The sequence below is a fragment of the Suncus etruscus genome, chromosome 4 (assembly GCF_024139225.1).
Source record: "Suncus etruscus isolate mSunEtr1 chromosome 4, mSunEtr1.pri.cur, whole genome shotgun sequence".
Lineage (NCBI taxonomy): Eukaryota > Metazoa > Chordata > Mammalia > Eulipotyphla > Soricidae > Suncus > Suncus etruscus.
The window spans coordinates 11,165,783-11,186,689 of record NC_064851.1 but is presented as its reverse complement, the minus strand read 5'-3'; the positions used below and the strand labels follow the sequence as shown (position 1 = coordinate 11,186,689).

General features: G+C 41.4%; 1 protein-coding gene across 1 annotated transcript in view; it reads right to left on the bottom strand.

The window, feature by feature from the left end:
• The window catches only part of PRMT8 (protein arginine methyltransferase 8), a 199,807-nt gene that overhangs the window by 160,172 nt on the left and 18,728 nt on the right, over positions 1-20,907 (bottom strand). The gene's annotated exons all lie outside the window — the stretch shown is intronic.

The following is a 20,907-nucleotide window of genomic DNA, read 5'->3' as shown; positions in this document are numbered from 1 at the left end:
ACCCTAAGCACTGCCAGAAGTGAATCCTGGTACTGAGTAAGGCCAAGAGTAAGGAGTAAGCCCTGAGCATAGGCAGATGTGGCTCAAAAGCCAAAGAAACCAAATTGATCAGATTATGTTTCCCTCCTCCTGGTCTGTGTTATTTGAGTATTTCTACAAAGAAAATTCCCAGATGATAGCTTGCTTTTTGCTCCCACAAATAGAGGGCTCCTATGAAGATTCATGAGTCAGTAGGAAAAGGACAAATAGAAGATGATGTCACTCATGTGTGGTATGTAAAGAAACAGAGCCAGGGAACAACATTCAATAAATGCAAACCCTTCGGGCCCAGAGAGATAGCACAGCGGCATTTGCCTTGCAAGCAGCCGATCCAGGACCGAAGGTGGTTGGTTAGAATCCCGGTGTCCCATATGGTCCCCCGTGCCCGCCCGGAGTTATTTCTGAGCAGACAGCCAGGAGTAACCCCTGAGCACCGCAGGGTGTGGCCCAAAAATCAAAAAACAAACAAACAAACAAAAAACCTTCAACCAAAGACAAACTTTAGTTTACCAAGGAGGTGTCGTGGAGAGCAGGAGTGAGCAGGTCTATGGGCAGTGGTGAAGGGATATTGGGAATTAGGTATTTATTTGGTATTTATAAAACTTATAAATGTGTGTACCCTTGTGAACCTGTTACCCTAATAAAAGTGATTTGCAATATCTGAATTGACGTGCAATGTTAATGTTTAATGTTTCCTTAATAAAGGTGAAGTAAAAACATTTTCTCAACTAGTATAGTGGATTAGGACTTGCCTTGCACAGAGCCTACCTGGGTTTAATTCCTGGCAATGCATATTGTCCCCCAAGCACAGCCTGGAGTGATCCTGTGGTCTCTGTACTTTGGTGTCTAGACACCAAAACAAAAACAAAGTAAGATATTCAAAATACTTTTTGCCCTTGGGGCTGGATCAATAAAGAGGGTAGGGTACTTGCCTTGCAGGGAGTGACCCAAGTTTGATCCCTAGCATCAGGTGTGATCCTCCAAGCACAGCCAGGAAAACTTCTGAAGTGCAGAACCTGGAGTAACCCCTGACTATCACCAGGTATGGTCCCCAAATAACATTTTTTTTCGGGGGCCACACTCGTTTGATGCTCAGGGGTTACTCCTGGCTAAGCGCTCAGAAATTGCCCTTGGCTTGGGGGGACCATATGGGACTCTGGGGGATCAAACTGTGGTCCTTCTTTGGCTAGCGCTTGCAAGGTAGACACCTTACCTCTAACGCCACCTTGCCCGCCAAATAACATTTTTTAATATAAAAATATCTCTTCCAGAGGGAAACTGAGTACACTGGAGGAAGGAAGTGAGCACTGGTGAAGGGATTGGTGTTAGAACTCTGGATACCTGATTTATGAATTATATTGTAACTTGGTAATTCACAGAAATTCAATAATGCAGGTACATATGTATGCATATATACAGAGATAATCTTTCCCACTGCATCTGTCTCCTTCCCTCCCTCTCACCCTACACACACAAAAATAAAAACCACAATCTTGAATCTCCTTACTATAATCATTTTACCCTCAACATATCTATCTATAATCGACTCAGAACTTCATTAAACCAATAACTCATTTGGAGTTGATCACATGGAATAGAAGATAGGACATCTGGGTTATTTTTCTATATACATTAACCCAGTTCTCTAAATACCACTGATGAATAAGCCATCCATTTGGCAGAGTCAGACAAAAAAACAAGCATGGAGCTGGGCCCCAGTTTCATTTGTCCCCTGCTAGAAAGCCTGATTATCTGACCCCATGCCAGAAGCACATTCATTACATGACAGTGGAACTTGTGGGATTCCATCAGATGGGGTCACCAGGTCCATTCTCTCCTTTTCAAAGCTGTAAGAGATGGAATTTGATGGTTTCATATACAGTTCTGAATGTTTACTATGTAATTGATTAATTCTCTCTTATTCTTGTTGGTGTTTCATTGACTGTATGGGTGTATTTGTGAAGAAGGAATATTTTCAGGGTCACTTCGTGAGGAGAGAATACTCCTTCATCTAAGTCTATAATTACAATGTGTTCATTAATCATTTTGTGTATTTGTCTGGAGAAATGGTACAGAGGGTAAAACATTTCCTTGCATGCAGCTGACCCTGGCTGGCATCACATCTGGTCCCCTGACACTAACCAGGAATGATCATTAAAAACAAAGCCAAGATAGTCCTAAGAAGGGCCAGAGTGATAGCACAGTAGTAAGGCATTTGCCTTGCATTCAGTCAACACCAGACAGACTCTGGTTCAATTCTTGGCATCCCATATGGTCCCTGGAGCCAGCCAGGATTGACTTTTGAGCACAGAGGCAGGAGTAACCCCTGAGCGCTGCTGAGTGTGACACAATAATAAAAACAAAAAAAGTTATATAAAAAGTTATAAAAAAAGATAGCCTTGAGAACTATAAGGTGTGGCTAAAAAATTTAAATATTCTTGGCTGAAGTGATAGCACAGTGGTAGGGCATTTGCCTTACATGGGGCCAACACTGGATGGATCTGGGCTTGATCCCTGGCATCTTATTTGGTCCTTTGAGCTTGCCAGGAATGATATCTGAGCTCAGAGCCAGGAGTAACTCCTGAGTGTCATTGGGTGTGACCCAGTCCAAAATAAAATAAAATACAATAAAAATAAATAAACATTCAAAAATTTTAGTACTAAATTTTCTACACAAGACTAGAGCAATAATCTTAACATTTAGGATGTTTGTCTTGCATGCAGATAATCTGAGTTCAATCCCCAGAATTTCATATGGTCCTATAAACCCACTCTGAGTGTATAGCCAAAATTAAGCCAGGTGCATCCTAAAAAGACACCGTTTTGTGTGTGGAGACACCTTTCTCAATATTTCATAATCCTTTTTATTTTACTATTTTATTTTTATTATTAAATACATTAGTGTATTATTATATTTATACTATTTTATTATATTATATGACACATGTTATATATAACAAATATTATATTTATTTTTATTATTTTATAGTATTTATTATTTGTTTTATTAGTTTTTATTTTATTTATTTTACTATTCATAATACTTTCTCTTACTATATTTTCCCTTTTTCATTTTCTGTTTACTTTCATAGTTTCAGTGGTCTGGCCTCAAGTTCACCCTGGTCTAAACACCTACAAGCTCTGTGCTCACCTGGGTGGAGGTAGGGAGTGAACGAGGGTACCTACTCTGGTTGTGGGCGAATGCCTGCAAGCATGCTCATTGGAGCAAGGCTCATGTAATCACAGTGCTCATGCATGTTCATGTGACCCCATGTGGCATGATCAGGTCAGGTCCCAAACCTGACTGGGGTCTTCACACATCTCTTAGCCTCTGTTGGATCCACCCCTGACTCTGTTCCCAAGCCACCTGGGAGATGGAACCCTGTAGGGAAACTGCTCTGAGGATTCTCCTTAAGTGGAAGCTTCAGAGACATCGCTCCAGACACAGAGAAGAACAGCACAAAGAAAGGTACCATCTTCCCATGATAAGAGGTTACTCTCAGGCTTGACTCCAGGATGTCCTTCCTTCCTCACAGAGAGTTCCAGTAAGTGAGATTACAGATCACTTTCATTGCCCACTGTGTTGCCCCTGAGACATTCCTAAACCCCAATATTTATGTTTATCTTCTCCCTGGCGCCTCACTTCCCTCTGCCTATCCTTCTACTATGTCCCTAACCCTGCCACCTTGCATGGATCCCAGTTCCTCTTGTGTAAAATCACTCCTGGAGATGTTTAAGGGACCCGCTCCAGCACTGGGGACTGAACTGGGGTTAGAAACATGCAAGGCAAGTGTCTTATTACCCACTTGCATTATTTATCTCTAACACAAGACTGTATTTTAAAATACATTAATATAAAGACTTATTCCAGAAATTCAAGGAATCTTTAAAAATCATGAAGGCCTTTAAATCATCATGCAAGCAGTAGGGTGTTTGCCTTGCTGCTCGCTAACCTATGAAGGACTGTGATTAATCCCGTGGTGTCCCATATGTTTCTACAAGCCAGGGCAATTTCTAAGCACATAGCCAAAGGTAACCCCTGAGTGGCACATGGTGTGGCCAAAAACAAACAAACAAACAAAAAACTCAGAATCAAAGCAGTTAGCTTGGAATTGACTAGAAATATAGAGGTGACAGAGAAGCTGTCAAGGACGTGAAAATTGGAACCAAGAGAGCTATCAAAAAAGAATGTTATTGTTGAATCTACTATTGAAAGCCCTGGTCATGGCACAAAATGTATGAAAATATGCCATATAAGCTTTGTGGGAATGAAGTATCTTTGGTCATCAGCCTGGGACCCATTCTTTCCCAGTCATCAGCTCTGGGTAATTTCCTCAGTCCCCAATACACCTGGAGGATGGAAGTGGACTGTTTCACACAGCATCCTCACCAGGGGTCATACTTTGGTTGTCTTGCTCACCTCCCTATTTCTGCACTGGAAACCCCACCTTCAACAGCAGAGCTGGTGGGTTCCGGGCTGCAGAGCTGAAAGGACCCCATATGGCAATTTCTGACAGCCTCAGGGATCAAACTCAAGGCTTTATGCTTGCAAGTAGATTATTTTTTATTAACTAAATCATTCCCCAAGATGACATTCTTATTGCCTCTGAAATAAAAAGTCTATTTTTCATTCTGTATATGCCAGCCTTGTAGCCAATAACTTTGCTGAGTCTCTTAATAGGCCTAGCCATTTGTGTTTGGATTTTTTTTGTTTTTTATTTTATTTGTTTGTTTTGTTTTTAGGCCACACCAGAAGTGCTCAGGGATTGTGCTTGTCTCTACAGCCATAAATTGCTCCTGGCAGGCTCAGGGGACCATATGGAATGCCAGGAATCGAACCCAGGTCTATCTCAGGTCAGATGCAAAGTAAACACCCTACCTCTGTGCTATCACTCCGGCCACTGTGTTTGGAGTCTGTTGGGTTTCCCTTATGGATTATCAGAGCATCTATTAATGACCTTCTATCCATCCCCTATCTATCCTGATTATTTATATTCTCTTTTTCATGGCATATTTTTTTTTATAAATTTTGTGCAGTGACCAGGGCTTCCAATAGTAGATTAAACAATAACATTCTTTTTTTTTTATAGCTCTCTCTTAGTCCCAATTTTCAAGTCCTTGACATCTTCTCTGTCACTCTCTATATTTCTTTCTTTTTTTTATTAATTTTTTATTTTTAATTATGAGAACAAAGATGCAAAGAAAAAGGACAAGATAAAGTTACAGTGGAAAGACAATCATCCATAAACAGAATTCTCAGTAGTCCCATTGCTGATATCTTAACTTTGAACTTTCAGCCAAAGAACACTAAGAAAAATAAAACATAACTCATGTACAATTACTTTGTCCCTCAAGTTCCCAGATTGTAGTACATAATATTTCTTAGCAGCACACAAAGAAATCTAAAGACATAAAACTTATGTAACTTAAACATTGAAGGCAAAGTACTTTTTTACATTTCCATGCATATGCATAGTAGTTTAAGTTAGCCTCAAAAGTTTAAGTGGGTTGTTTTTCTTAAGGATTAGAGTCAAAGGAGCACAGTAAAAACGGTGTTAGAGTGGCAATTATAGTTTACACAGGCCCACCAAAATATGAGGGGCATGTAAAGGAATAACCTTGGCCTAAATACAAAGAGACCCTACCCCTGAAGTTTCCTGGCATAAGACCAACTCTAGGCTCCAGGCAAACTAAGTTTGTCCAATCCAGGTCATTGTCTGTAGTGCCAATACACTTTTATTTTTCACAGTCTCTGTTGTTGGTATCATGTTTCTGTATTAAAGATCCTGGAATCTGCATATCCTATATTTCAGTTAGGATGGTGCAGAGCATCCTCTCGTTTCACCTCACAATTAAAGGGCAATGCAGAGAACCCTGTCCTGTAAGCAGGTCGTTGTTGTTGTTGTCAATTCTTCTTTGTGTTAAGGGAAGTCTCTTTTGAGCAAGTCAATGTCAGAGCCATGGTAGGGTCTTCCCTGGTAGAGGATTGCTTCCAGGTGTTGTTATAAAAAACCTTGGATGTTTCGTAGATAGCTTCCCTGGTTCAGGGGTGAATGGAGGATGCCCATTCTTCTGAGGCCTGTGCCAGGTCATTATATCAATGTTCAGGGTGTAAGGCCCCATTGCACTACAAGATTTGTGTGTTCCAATCTCTATTAGATAAGAACTTATTTGTATGTATAATATTTTCCCATTTTAATGTGCCTATGCAAACAGGAACAATGCCACGTGGCATTATCAGAGCATATGGGGGCCATAAGAACAAGTCCAGCAATCCCCATGACGTGGTTCAATCATAAGCATTAAACTGAGAGACTCTTCCACCAAAATTCCTTATTGAACAGCTCACAAAGAGAAGACAAGATAAAAAGTGGGTAGAATTGTCATGGTAAAAGAATATTTAGAAAGATTTATAACTGTTAAAGAAAATACACATAAAATATTCAAAAGACATAAGTGTCCATTTTATGTCTTTTGAAATAGTTGGGAGTTGTTAAATTCAATGCACGACTTTGGTCTGTGATTAGAACTGTGTAGTACTGATGTAAAAAAGGGTAAATATAAGGTAGTGATGGTTGGGGGTGCATTCTCTATATTTCTAGTGAATTCCTTTTATATAGAATTTATCAAAGCTAATTGCTTTGATTCTGATCTTATGATGTTTTAGGGTCCTTCATGATTTTTAAAGATTCTTTAAATTTCTGGAATAAATCTTCACATTAATGTATTTTAAAATATAGTCTTGTGGGGCTGGAGAGATAGCATGGACGTAGGGCATTTGCCTTGCATGTAGAAGAATGATGGCTTGAATCCCTGCATCACATATGATTCCCCCATGCCCACCAGGAGTAATTTATGAGCCTAGAGCCACCACCAGGTGTGACCTAAAAACCAAATATATATATAGTCTTGTGACAGAGATAATAATGCAAATGGGTAATAAGACTATTGCCTTGCATGTTTCTAGCCTCAGTTCAATCCCCAGTGCTGTAGAGGGTCCCCTAAACTTCTCCAGGAGTGATTCCTGAGCACAAGATTAAGACATGAGCATTGGCTTGTATGGGCTCCAAAAATAAGAAAAGTTACATTCTTGGGCACTCAGGAAAGTAGCTCAAGTGGGAGACCATGTGTCTCACAAATTCCAGCTCCTGAGTTCAATCTCCAGCACTTCATGGCTCCCCAAGCATCACTATATAGCTCTGGTGGCCCCTGAGCTGTGCTGTAGTTAATGCTCTTAGAATTAGTGAGTTCCTATTTATAAGGAAATTCAGGCTTTGAGAAGGAGGCCAGAAGAGAATCACTGAGTGGAAGGTATTCCTTCCCAAGAGCCTTACCTAAGCTTCCTTTTGAGCTGTTAATCCCACCTGAATGGTTAGACCTGCCCATACCTGGGATGGGTCTGCAGGTTTTGAATAAGGGAGATAAAGAGTAGTGCCTGTGGGTAGGTGAGGGAGCAGCAGGAAGGGAGACAGCCAGAGCTCGTGAGAGAAAGACCAGAGTTAGGCAGACATGGCTCAGAGGCTGCATATGGCACACAGGGCCTTGGAATAAAAGCGAGCTGACTCTGATAAAACTTTAACCAACTGCTGTGAATTTATTTCTCCACCATTATCCTGCCTCTTCAGTTCTGCTGCTGGCAGAAGGGGCTACAGGCATGGTGCCTAGGGCTGCCTCGCCCAACCTGTGGACTTTATGCTTTATATTTCATTTAATAAACAACTGAGATATCAGGATATCTGTAAAGAACAACTAGTCCTCAGCTCAGTCCCAGCTCAGCACGCAAAGCTATATAACCAAGCTGAAAAACCACCCTCAGAAGACCCCTTTTCTGCCCTGGATCACAATATCTTTGAAGCATGTGACTGCATTAATAGCCACGTGATACTTCATATTTCACAGAATTTGTTTATTGGCATCCTAATCCTAGGCACCTGTCCATAGGGCTCACCTCTAAAGCACAAAATTCACAGTGGGAAATGCAACTCGAACCCCACCACACTTAGTGAGTGAAGTTGGTAGCCCTGAAGACTCAACCAGCTAGATGACCTCTCTGAGATGGCCTTTAGAGAAGAGACATTGAGTTATTTAAAGAGCTCAGAGGAAATTCAGATGAAAAAGGAATGACATTTTATTATCTTTATCCAATCAGAAAGTAAAGAATATGTATATTATTCCTATACTATATTAATATATAACAGATTACCATATTGATTATATCAATAACATGTTATTTTATAGTATATTGCAATGTTAATTATATTAGTATTATATCAATATGTATATCACTCCTATACTATATTAATCAGACAGAGTTATCCCTTCCTGATTTTCTGGTTTTGGGGTTTTTTGGGGGTCACACCTGGTCCTGCTCAGGGGTCACTCTGGCTCAATGCTCAGAAACAGCTCCTGGAAGGCTCAGGGTACCATATGAGATGCCAGGATATGAACTACCATCCTTTTACATACAAAACAAATGCCCTACCTCCATGCTAATCTCTCCGCCCCCCCTTCCTAATTTTCTGAATCTGTGTGTATAAGATAGAGCAGAATATGGGGGAACAATTTGAGTTATTTTCTTATTTTTTTTATTCTTTTATTTGTCTTGTTTTTGTTTGTTTTTCAGGCCACACCCATTTGATACTCAGGGGTTACTTCTGGCTAAGCGCTCAGAAATTGCCCCTGGCTTGGGGAACCATATGGGACGCCGGGGGATCGAACTGCTGTCCTTCCTTGGCTAGCGCTTGCAAGGCAGACACCTTACCTCTAGCGCCACCTCGCCGGCCCCTATTCTTTTAGAAACTATTGTTCTGCTTAAATTTTCTTTATAAGATATAACTTATTCATAATTTCCAAAATTATTTGTTTCATACATTGTTGCATACATTTTTCTAGTATACACCTATACATATGGACAGAGCTCCTTGGGTATTTTTGTCTTTGTTGTTGTTTTTCTTCCATTTGGGAATCACATCAGTAGTCCTCAGGGCTTAACCTGATACTGAACTCAAGGATTGCTCCTGGGGGAGCTTCGAGGACCATTTGAGATGCTGGGATCAAAGCCAGATAGGCTACATGCAGGAAAATACCTGCTGTGCTCTCCTCTCTCCTTTCCCACTCTTGATTTTTGAATCAATTTCCTAAGCTCTCATTTCCCCTTTCAAAGTCTTTATTTTCTTCACACTTCATAATTTCTGGGTCATTTTGTTTTGGTTCAGGGTCATACCTGATGGTGCTCAGGCTTACTCTTGGCTCTGTGTTCAGGGATTACTCCTGATAGTGCTCAAAGAACCATGGGGGATTTGGGTATCAAACCCACATCAGCTGCATGAAAGACAAGTGCCCAAAATTCTCTTCTATTGCACCAGCTCCCAATATTCCTTGTCATTTGTGCTAGAGATCTGCTCAGGAATTTACTCTTGGTGGTTCTCAGAAAGACTATATGTGGCACTGGAGATGAGACTTGTGTTGGCTGCATGCAGAGCAAGTCTTATCCTTGTAATAATACCTCCATCCCCCAGGTAGGAATTTTATTTTGTTTTGGTTTTTTGGGCCACACCCGTTTGATGCTCAGGGGTTACTCCTGGCTAAGCACTCAGAAATCACCCCTGGCTTGGGGGGGACAATATGGGATGCCTGGGGATTGAACCGCAGTCCTTCCTTGGCTAGCGCTTGCAAGGCAGGCACCTTACCTCTAGCGCCACTTCGCCGGCCCCCCAGGTAGAAATTTTTAAAAGCTACCACTTTATTAGAAATTTCCATTTTCGGGGCCGGAGAGATAGCATGGAGGGTAAGGAGTTTGCCTTTCATGCAGAAGGTCATCAGTTCGAATCCCGGCGTCCCATATGGTCCCCCGAGCCTGCCAGGAGCGATTTCTGAGCGTAGAGCCAGGAGTAACCCCTGAGCGGTGCCGGGTGTCACCCAAAAACAAAAAAAAAAAAAAAAAAAAAAAAAAAAAAAAAAAGAAATTTCCATTTTCATGGCATAAAGTTCACAGAACCATCTCCCAACACCTGCCAAGACATGGTAGTGCCTCAAGGGTTCTATTATAAAATTCCTCTGACTTCAACTTCTGCCTTTTAAGAGATTTTTTTAACATCTTGAGAATATTTTTCAATTTTCTCCTTTAAATTAGCATTCCTATGGAGGAAAATGAATATTCATTTGATTCAAGTTTTTTGGTGAAGTGGTTTCTTCTTTTGTTTTGGCTTTTTTGCCTCTCTGGCTCTCTGAAAGTATTAGTGATCTTTGATTTTTTTTTTTCCATAGACATGTCTCATGACGATTCATTAATTTTTATTGATATTGCCCCGCATTCGATGGAAATTTTCCAACTGTAACTATTTGCTTCTGTTTCAGGCTTATCGAATAGCTTATGTTCTCTTGAAGGTTAAACATTTATTTAAAGCCCATGTTTTATTACAGTTAGGGCAGAGAAGGGACCACTGTGATAAGGATAGTTGAAAAGGATCACTCTGGACAAGAACTGAGTGTTGAAGGGAGGTAAAGTGATAGGCAGGATAGCCCTTCAGTAACAATATTGTAAACCATAGTGCCTAAAAGGAAAAAAGGAAGAAAGAGGGAGGAGAAAAATATCTTTCATTGAGGTAGCCAAGGAGGGGATGCAGCGGGGAGAGAAACTAGGGACATTGGTGACAGGCAATGTGCATGGTGAAAGAATGGGTTTGGAACATCGTATCACTGAAATTCAACCATGAACCACTTTGTAATTATATATCTCATGGTGATTCTATCTAAAAGAATATTAATTAGGGGCTAGAGCAATAGCGCAACAGTAGGGCATTCGCCTTGCATACGGTCCACCAGAGATGGACCCAGGTTCTATCCCAAGCATCCCATATGGTCCCCCAAGCCTGCAAGGAGCGATTTCTGAGAGCAGAACCAGGAGTAAACCCTTAGTGTTGCCAGTTGTGACCCAAAAACCAAAATAAAATAAAATAAACATCAAATGACTAAAAACTATTCATTAAAATCTTGTTCACTGGATACCTCAATTCCATTGAGCAGAGTATATTCAACTTTTTTTTTTTTTTTTTTGGTTTTTGGGCCACACCCTGTGAGGCTCAGGGGTTACTCCTGGCTTTGCGCTCAGAAGTTGCTCCTGGCTTCTTGGGGGACCATATGGGACGCCGGGGGATCGAACCGCGGTCCGTCCTAGGCTAGCGCAGGCAAGGCAGGCACCTTACCTCCAGCGCCACCGCCCGGCCCCGAACTTTTTAAACCATTCCATGGCCTGGTGATTGCCTATGAACCTTCTAGTTCTTTTCCCTGTACCTCTGACAATCTTTAGAACTACTGACTCTATGGATAAGGTACAAATCTGTTTTCAAGAGATCTTCCCTGCCCAGCCACAGTCCTCCCTACCCCTTGCCTGTTTTTCCATATTTAATCATCAGGACCTGAGACTTTCATTTCCATGCAGCCTGACTGACCTGTCTGAAAGGTCTTCTTCCTCCTCTGATCTACTTTGGGTGGGATCAGTTCTGTTATTCTACCTTGGAACCCCATTGACTCCTGTGAAAAGGAAGTGTCACTTCCCTCATTCCAGAATCTATTCCAACATCTATCTTCCCTGCCCAGCTTCCCATTTTCTCCCCAACTGTGCTCCACCCCTCTTCAGCACAGACCCAGACAGATCTCTTGGCCCTGTCCCCACTTCTCCTTCCTCTCCAGGTTCCTCTGGAGACAAAGACCCTTGAACCTCTACAGGTAGGCCACTTCTTCTGGGAGGATAGTGGTACACCTGTCGCTTCCTTGCTCTGCTTCCTTTTTCCTCCTCCATGGCTACTGGGACTGAGATAGGAAAACAAGCAAACGAACAGCAAAAGCATCATTAAAGTGTGTTTTTAAGCAGTTTTGATGTTACAAGGTGTTTTAAATAGTTTTAATTGAAAGGGTGTCTTCAGAAAGTTGCTTCAATGGATTGGAATGCAAACTTTGTAAGTAGATGGCCTAGACTTGATTTCTTTTTTTTTTTTTTTTTTTTGTTTTGTTTTTTTTTTGTTTTTTTGGGCCACACCCGTTTGACGCTCAGGGGTTACTCCTGGCTATGTGCTCAGAAATCGCCCCTGGCTTGGGGGGACCATATGGGATGCCGGGGGATCGAACCGCGGTCCTTCCTTGGCTAGCGCTTGCAAGGCAGACACCTTACCTCCAGCGCCACCTACCCGGCCCCCTAGACTTGATTTCTATCTCCTTAAATTCCCCTAAATTAAATTCCCAGGCAAAAATCTAGGGGTACAAGTGTTGAAAATGAAATAATAAAATTGAAATATATTAACCATGCTTCTGCTCGAAAGTTTTGTAGAGCACCAAAGCTTGAAATAATAAAGGGCAGAACCCAGATAGCTAAGAATGCCTTGCCTTTGTCATTTATTACACTGAGTATTGTTCTAGGTAAGCCTTGAAACATATAACATAGCTGAAGGAGCAATAAACTAAAATTCGGTGAGATGGGAGAGGATGTTTGAAATTGCTGCATTTCCTCCTAATGATTTATTGAATAATGTATGTAACACCTCAAAACTTATATTTTAAAGTGCATTTATAAGGAGCTTCATAGTGTTTTAAGCAGTTTTATAGTTTTAGTAAGTAATAGTGATTTTATAACTTTATTAGGCAATAGATGTGATTCAAATAGGAATAACCATACTATTAGCGTCTGTTTTTCCTTGCTTTTAAGGACTTTTGAGTTGATTCTTAGATGAGATAAACTCTACCATTACAAGCTGCAATTATAAGGTAAAAAGACCAGGCCTATAAAGAGAACCAGACATTAGGGGTTGCCACGTCCTCTCCCCTAGCGCTGGCCCTCCACAAGACATCTTAGAAGGTCACAAGAAGGAGAGACCTAAATAAAAAGGTCCTTGGAAGGGATGACTACATGTGTTTACCATTTAACCAATAACCTAAAACACACAGATCAGAACCCACCTGGAGACCACTTGAGGGGTCCAACCCATATCTCTGCAAACCTTCAGGAGGAGGGATGGAATAACTGACGAAGGAATCACGCCTTTTTCTGCTTGGACTATTGGATGTTTTTGAATTATAACAGTTGTGTGAACCAAGGAAATATTTGAAGTTTGAAACCTTATTTTCATATAGATTACTATAAAAGCCCTGGGTCTCTAAAACTCAGGTTCCACTCCAAAAGGAAATCTGTTGCTATGATAGGGGGCAGTGAACCCCAGATCTCTGGAGAAATAAACTTTGCATTGCTGATTGCATCTCTGAAGGTAGGTTCCTGGTCTTTATTTGAGGCAATGGGTTTTCCCCGAACCCTGGGCTTTCCCAGAACCTTGGCCACCTTGACCTGGGGTTTTTACAGACACATTTCCAACTGTGAATTTTGTGCTTCGGAGGTATATGGACAGAGTTAGGATGCCAATAAACAAGTTCTGTGAAATATGAGGAAGTCAAGTATCATATCATGCAGTCACATGCTTCAAAGATATTGTGATCCAGGGCAGAAAAGGGGGCTTCTGAGGGTGGTTTTTCAGCTTGGTTATAAAGCTTTGAGTGCTGAACTGGGACTGAGCTGAGGGCTAGTTGTTCTTCACAGAGAGATCCTAACATCTCAGTTGTTGATTAAATAAAATATAAAGCATAAAGTCCACATGTTGGGTGAGGCGGCCTTAAGCACCGTGCCTGTAGCCCCTTCTGCCAGCAGCAGAACTGAAGAGGCAGGATAAGGGCAGAGAAATAATTCACAAGCAGTCGATTAAAGTTTTATTGGAGTCAGCTCTCTTTTATTCCAAGGCCCCGTGTGCCATATGCAGCCTCTGAGCCATGTCTGCCTAACTCTGGTCTTTCTCTCAGGAATCTCTGTCTGTCTCCCTTCCTGCTGCTCCCTCACCTACCCACAGGCACTACTCTTTATCTCCCTTATTCAAAACCTGCAGACCCATCCCAGGTACGGGCAGGTCTAAACATTCAGGTGGGATTAACTTCTCAAAAGGAAGCTTAGGTAAGGCTCTTGGGAAGGAATACCTTCCACTCAGTGATTCTCTTCTGGCCTCCTTCTCAAAGCCTGAATTTCCTTATAAATAGGAACTCACTAATTCTAAGAGCATTAACTACAGCACAGCTCAGGGGCCACCAGAGCTATATAGTGATGCTTGGGGAGCCATGAAGTGCTGGAGATTGAACTCAGGAGCTGGAATTTGTGAGACACATGGTCTCCCACTTGAGCTACCTTCCTGAGTCCTCAAGAATGTAACTTTTCTTATTTTTGGAACCCATACAAGCCAATGCTCATGTCTTAATCTTGTGCTCAGGAATCACTCCTGGAGAAGTTTAGGGGACCCTCTACAGCACTGGGGATTGAACTGAGGCTAGAAACATGCAAGGCAATAGTCTTATTACCCATTTGCATTATTATCTCTGTCACAAGACTATATATATATATATATATATATATATATATATATATATATATATATATATATATATATTTGGTTTTTAGGTCACACCTGGCGGTGCTCAAGGGTTACTCCTGGCTCTAGGCTCAGAAATCACTCCTGGTGGGCATGGGGGAATCATATGGGATGCAGGGATTCAAACCATCATTCTTCTGCATCCTATCTCTCCAGCCCCACAAGACTATATTTTAAAATACATTAATGTGAAGATTTATTCCAGAAATTTAAAGGATCTTTAAAAATCATGAAGGACCCTAAAACATCATAAAATCAGAATCAAAGCAGTTAGCTTTGATAAATTCTATATAAAAGGAATTTATTAGAAATATAGAGAGTGACAGAGAAGCTGTCAGGGACTTGAAAATTGGAACCAAGAGAGCTATAAATAAAAATAAAGAATGTTATTTTTTAATCTACTATTGAAAGCCCTGGTCACTGCACAAAATTTATATAAAATATATGCTATGGAAAAAAAATATAAAGAATCAGGATAGATAGAGGAGGAATAGAAGGTCATTAATAGATGCTCTGATAATTCATGAGGGAAACCCAACAGAATCCAAACACAGTGGCTGGAGTGATAGCACAGAGGTAGGGTGTTTGCCTTGCAACTGACCTGAGACGGATCTGGGTTCAATTCCCAGCATCCCATATGGTCCCTGAGCCTGCCAGGAGCAAGTTATGAATGTAGAGACAGGTGTAATCCCTGAGCACCTGTGGTGTGGCCCAAAAACAAAAAAACAAACAAACAAAAAAATCCAAACACAAATGGCTAGGCCTATTAAGAGATACAGCAAAGTTATTGGCTACAAGGCCAGCATATACATAATAGAAAAATGGGCTTTTTATTTTTATTTTTATTTATTTTTTATTTTTTTATTTTGAATTATGAGAACAAAAGATGCAAAGAAAGAGGACAAGGTAAAGTTACAGTGGAAGGACAATCACCCATAACATAATTCTCAGAAGAAGTCCCCTTGCTGATATCTTAACTTTGAACTTTCAGCCAAAGAACGTTAAGATAAATAAAACAGAATCCATGTGCAATTACTTTGTCCCTCAAGTCCCCAGATTGTAGCACATTATAATATTTCTTAACAGCACACAAGGCAATCTAACGCCATAAAACTTACGTAACTCCTTAAACATTAGAGGCATAGTATTTTTTACATTTCCATGTACATGCATATTAGCTTAAGTTAACCTCAAGTTTTAAGTGGGTGCGTTTTAAGGATTAGAGTCAAAGGAGCACAGTATAAACGGTGTTAGAGTGGCAATTGTTGTTTGCATAGGCCCACCAAAATATGAGAGGCATGGAAAGGAATAACCTTGGCCTAAATACAAAGAGATCCTACCCCTGAAGTTTCCTGGCATAAGACCAGCTCTAGGCTTCAGGCAAGTTATCGTCCGATTCAAGACATTGTCCGTAGTGCCAACACACTTTTCACACAGTCTCTGTTGTTGGTATCATGTTTCTGTATTAAAGATTCTGGAATCTGCATATCCTACATTGAAGTCATGATGTGGAGTGTCTTCTCGTTTCACCTCATCATGAAAAGGCAATGCAGGAAGCCCTGTCCTGTAAGCAGGTTGTTGTTGTTGTTAAGTCTTCTCAGTGTTAAGGGAAGTCTCTTTTGAGCAGGACGATGTCTGAGCAGTGGTAGGGTCTTCCTGTCTGAGCAGTGGTAGGGTCTTCCGTGGTAGAGGATTGCTTCCAGGTGATGTTATAGACAAACCTCACAATTAAGGGGCAATACAGCAAGCCATGTCCAGTAAGCAGGTCATTGTTCTTGTTAAGTCTTTTCAGTGTTAAGGGAAGTCTCTTTTGAGTAGATCGATGTCAGAGCAGCTGTAGGGTCTTCCCTGGTAGAGGAATGCCTCCAGGTGATGTTATATACAACCTTGGATGTTTTGTAAATGTCTTCTGTAGATCAGGGGTGAATGGAGAATGCCCATTCTTCTGAGGCCTGTGCCAGGTCTTTATGTCAATGTTCAGGGTGTAAGGTCTCATTGCACTACAAGATTTGTATGTTCCCATCTCTATTAGATAAGAACTTATTGGTATGTATAGTATTTTCCCATTTTAGTGTGCCTAAGCAAACAAGAAATAAAGCCACATGGTGCTATCAGATATATGGGGGCATAAGAACATATCCAACAATACCCATGACTTGGTTCAAACGTAAGCATTAAACTGAGGGATTCTTTCACACCAAATTCCATATTGAGCAGTTCACAAAGAGAAGATAAAAAACATGGGGGGAGGGGATCGTCACTGTATAAGAAAATATTCAGCAAAAATTTATAGCCGTCAAAGAAAACACCCATAAAATGTTGAAAAGATATGTGTCCTTTTTTTTTTTTTTTTTTTTTTGGTTTTTGGGCCACACCCTGTGACGCTCAGGGGTTACTCCTGGCTATGCGCTCAGAAGTTGCTCCTGGCTTCTTGGGGGACCATATGGGATGCCGGGGATCGAACCGCGGTCCGTCCTAGGCTAGCGCAGGCAAGGCAGGCACCTTACCTCCAGCGCCACCGCCCGGCCCCATAAGTGTCCTTTTTATGCCTTTTAAAATAGTTGGGTGGGTGTTAACTCCAGGGCACCACTTTGGTCTGTGACTTAGGACTCTACAGTACTAAAGTTAGAAAGGGTAAATGAGGAGTAATGATGATAGGAGTTAAGGAAGTTAAAGAGAAATATGATCTTATGAAGGGGTATGCAAAAGGGCAGAGTACAAAATGGACATTCTGCATACATAAAAACATAATTAAATGATAGTGAGTACTATTAATGTTTCTTTCTATATTTTGAAAATATAGACTGGACAGAGATTACCAGTGACTTCAAGAAACTGGGAGGCCAGAAGTTCAAAGCCCCACCCAGACCCTCCCTAAGGAGCTGAATGGATAATGGGGGAAAGCCTAGGGTACCTTCAAGCTCCACCAAGGGGCCCAACTCACCGGCTTGCCCAGGCACGTGGCCCGGGGAAGCCCTGGAGATCTGGAGCAAGGCTGTAGAGGGGTACTGGGGTTACCCAAGTCCTGCACCCCCACTAGGCCTGGTTAATAGGGCCTCCAGCATGGCGGGGGCCTGCCAAACCTCCTCCTGCTAGACTCCCGACTTTTTATTTTTAGAGGCAATAAGAATGTCGTCTTGGGGACGATATTACTAAAAGTAATATCCTTGCAAACATAAACCCTTGAATTTGATCCCTGTCAGAAGTTGCCATACGGAGTCCTTTCAAATCTGCAGCCTGGAACCCACCAGCTCTGCTGTTGAAGGTGGGATTTCCAGTGCAGAAATAGGGAGGTGAGCAAGACAACCCAAGTATGACCCCTGGTGAGGATGCTGTGTGAAACAGTCCACTTCCATCCTCCAGGTGTATTGGGGACTGAGGAAATTACCCAGAGCTGATGACTGGGAAAGAATGGGTCCCAGGCTGATGACCAAAGATACTTCATTCCCACAAAGCTTATATGGCATATTTTCATACATTTTGTGCCATGACCAGGGCTTTCAATAGTAGATTCAACAATAACATTCTTTTTTGATAGCTCTCTTGGTTCCAATTTTCACGTCCTTGACAGCTTCTCTGTCACCTCTATATTTCTAGTCAATTCCTTTTATATAAAATTTATCAAAGCTAACTGCTTTGATTCTGAGTTTTTTGTTTGTTTTTGGCCACACCATGTGACACTCAGGGGTTACCTTTGGCTATGTGCTCAGAAATCCCCCTGGCTTGTGGAAGCATATGGGACACCGGGGGATTGAACCACAGACCTTTATAGATTAGAGCGCAGCAAGCAAACACCCTACTTCTTGCATGATGGTTTAAAGGCCTTCATGATTTTTTTTTTGTTTTTTGTTTTTTTGTTTTTGGGCCACACCCGGCAGTGCTCAGGGGTTACTCCTGGCTGTCTGCTCAGAAATAGCTCCTGGCAGGCACGGGGGACCATATGGGACACCAGGATTCGAACCAACCACCTTTGGTCCTGGATCAGCTGCTTGCAAGGCAAACACCGCTGTGCTATCTCTCCAGGCCTGGCCTTCATGATTTTTAAAGATTTCTTGAATGTCTGGAAAAAAACCTTCACATTAATCTATTTTAAAATATAGTCTTGTGGGTAATATAGTGCAAGTGGATAATAAGACGCTTGCCTTGCATGTTTCTAGCCTGTTTAGTCCCCATTGCTGTAGAGGATCCCCTAAACTTCTCCAGGAGTGATTTTACACAAGAGGAACTGGGATCCATGTCAGGGGGCAGGGTTAGGGACATAGCAGAAGGATAGGCAGGGGGAAGTGAGGCGCCAGGGAGAAGATAAACATAAACATTGGGGCTTAGGAATGTCTCAGGGGCAATACAGTGGGCAATGAAAGTGACCTGTAATCTCACTTACTGGAACTCTCTGTGAGGGAGGAGGAAGGTCTGGAGTCAAGCCTGAAAGTAACCACTTATCATGGGGAGATGGTACCTTTCTTTGTGCTGTCCTTCTCTGTGTCTGGAGCGATGTCTCTGAAGCTTTCACCTTAAGGAGAATCCCCAGAGCAGTTTCTCTACAGGGTTTCATCTCCGAGGTGGAACAGATGTCACAGATGGATCCAATAGAGGCTAAGAGATGTGTGAAGACCTCAGTCAGGATTGGGATCTGACCTGAACATGCCATATGGGATCATATGAACATGCATGAGCACTTCGACTAAATGAGCCTTGCTCCAATGAGCATGCTTGCAGGCATTCGCCACAACCAGAGTAGGTATCATCATTCACTCCCTACCTCCGCCCAGGTGAGCACAGAGCTTGTAGGTGTTAAGACTAGGGAGAACATGGGGCCAGACCACTGAAACAATGAAAGTAAACAGGAAATGGAAAAGAAAAATATATAGTAAAATAAATAAAAAGGATTATGAATAGTAAAATAAAAACTAATAAAATTAAAAATTAAAAATGATAAAAAATTATAAAATATATTAATATGCACCATGTATAACATATAATAATAAAATTAAATAATAAAATAATGTATATAATAAAATAAATAAAATAGTAAAATAAATAAAAAGAATTATGAAGTATTGAGCAAGGTGTCTTCACACACAAAAAGGTGTGTCTTTTTGTGATGCACCTGGCAGTGATCAGGCCTTAATTTTGGCTCTGCACTCAGGGTGGGCTCAGGGGACCATATGAAATGCTGGGGATTGATTGATCTCAGATCAGCTGCATGCAAGGCAAACACCCTAATTGTTAGATTATTGCTGTAGTCCTGTGTAGGACATTTAGTACTAAGATTTTTGAATGTTTATTTATTTATTTATTGGATTTTGGGCCACACCCAGCAGCGCTCAGGGCTTACTCCTGGCTCTGAGCTCAGAAATCATTCCTGGCAGGCTCAGAGGATCAAATGAGATGCCAGGGATTGAACCCAGGTCCATCCAGGTTGGCCGCATGGAAGGCAAATGCCCTACCACTGTTCTATCACTCAGGCCAAGAATATTTAATTGTTTTAACCACACCTGGTAGTTCTCAGGACTATCTTTTTGTTTTTGTTTTTATTATTGTGTCACACCCAGCAGCGCTCAGGGATTACTCCTGCTTCTGTGCTCAGAAGTCAATCCAGGCTGGCTCAAGGAACCATATGGGATGCCAGGAATTGAACCAGAGTCGTCTGGTGTTGGCTGAATGCAAAGCAAACGGCTTTCATGTGCTATCACTTCTGCACCTCTCAGGGCTATCTTGGTTCTGTTTTTAAGGATCACTTCTGGTTAGTGTCAGGGGACCAGATGTGGTGCCAGAAACTGTAGCAGGGTCAGCTGCCTGCAAGGAAATGTCTTACCCTCTGTACCATTTCTCCAGACAAATACAAAAATGATTAATGAACACATTGTAATTACAGACTTAGATGAAGAAGTACACTCTCCTCATGAAGTGACCCTGAAAATATTCCTTCTTCACAAATACACCCATACAGTCAATGAAACACCAACAAGAATAAGAGAATTAATCTATTATATAGTAAACATTCAGAAATGTATATGAAACCATCAAATTCCATCTCTTACAGCTTTGAAAAGGAGAGAATGGACCTGGTGACCCCATCTGATGGAATCCCACAAGTTCCACTGTCATGTAATGAATGTGCTTCTGGCATGGGGTCAGATAATCAGGCTTTCTAGCAGGGGACAAATGAAACTGGGGCCCAGCTCCATGCTTGTTTTTTTGTCTGACTCTGCCAAATGGATGGCTTATTCATCTGTGGTATTTAGAGAACTGGGTTAATGTATATAGAAAAATAACCCAGATGTCCTATCTTCTATTACACGTGATCAACTCCAAATGAGTTATTGGTTTAATGAAGTTCTGAGTCGATTATAGATAGAGATGTTGAGGGTAAAATGATTATATTAAGGAGATTCAAGATTGTGGTTTTTAT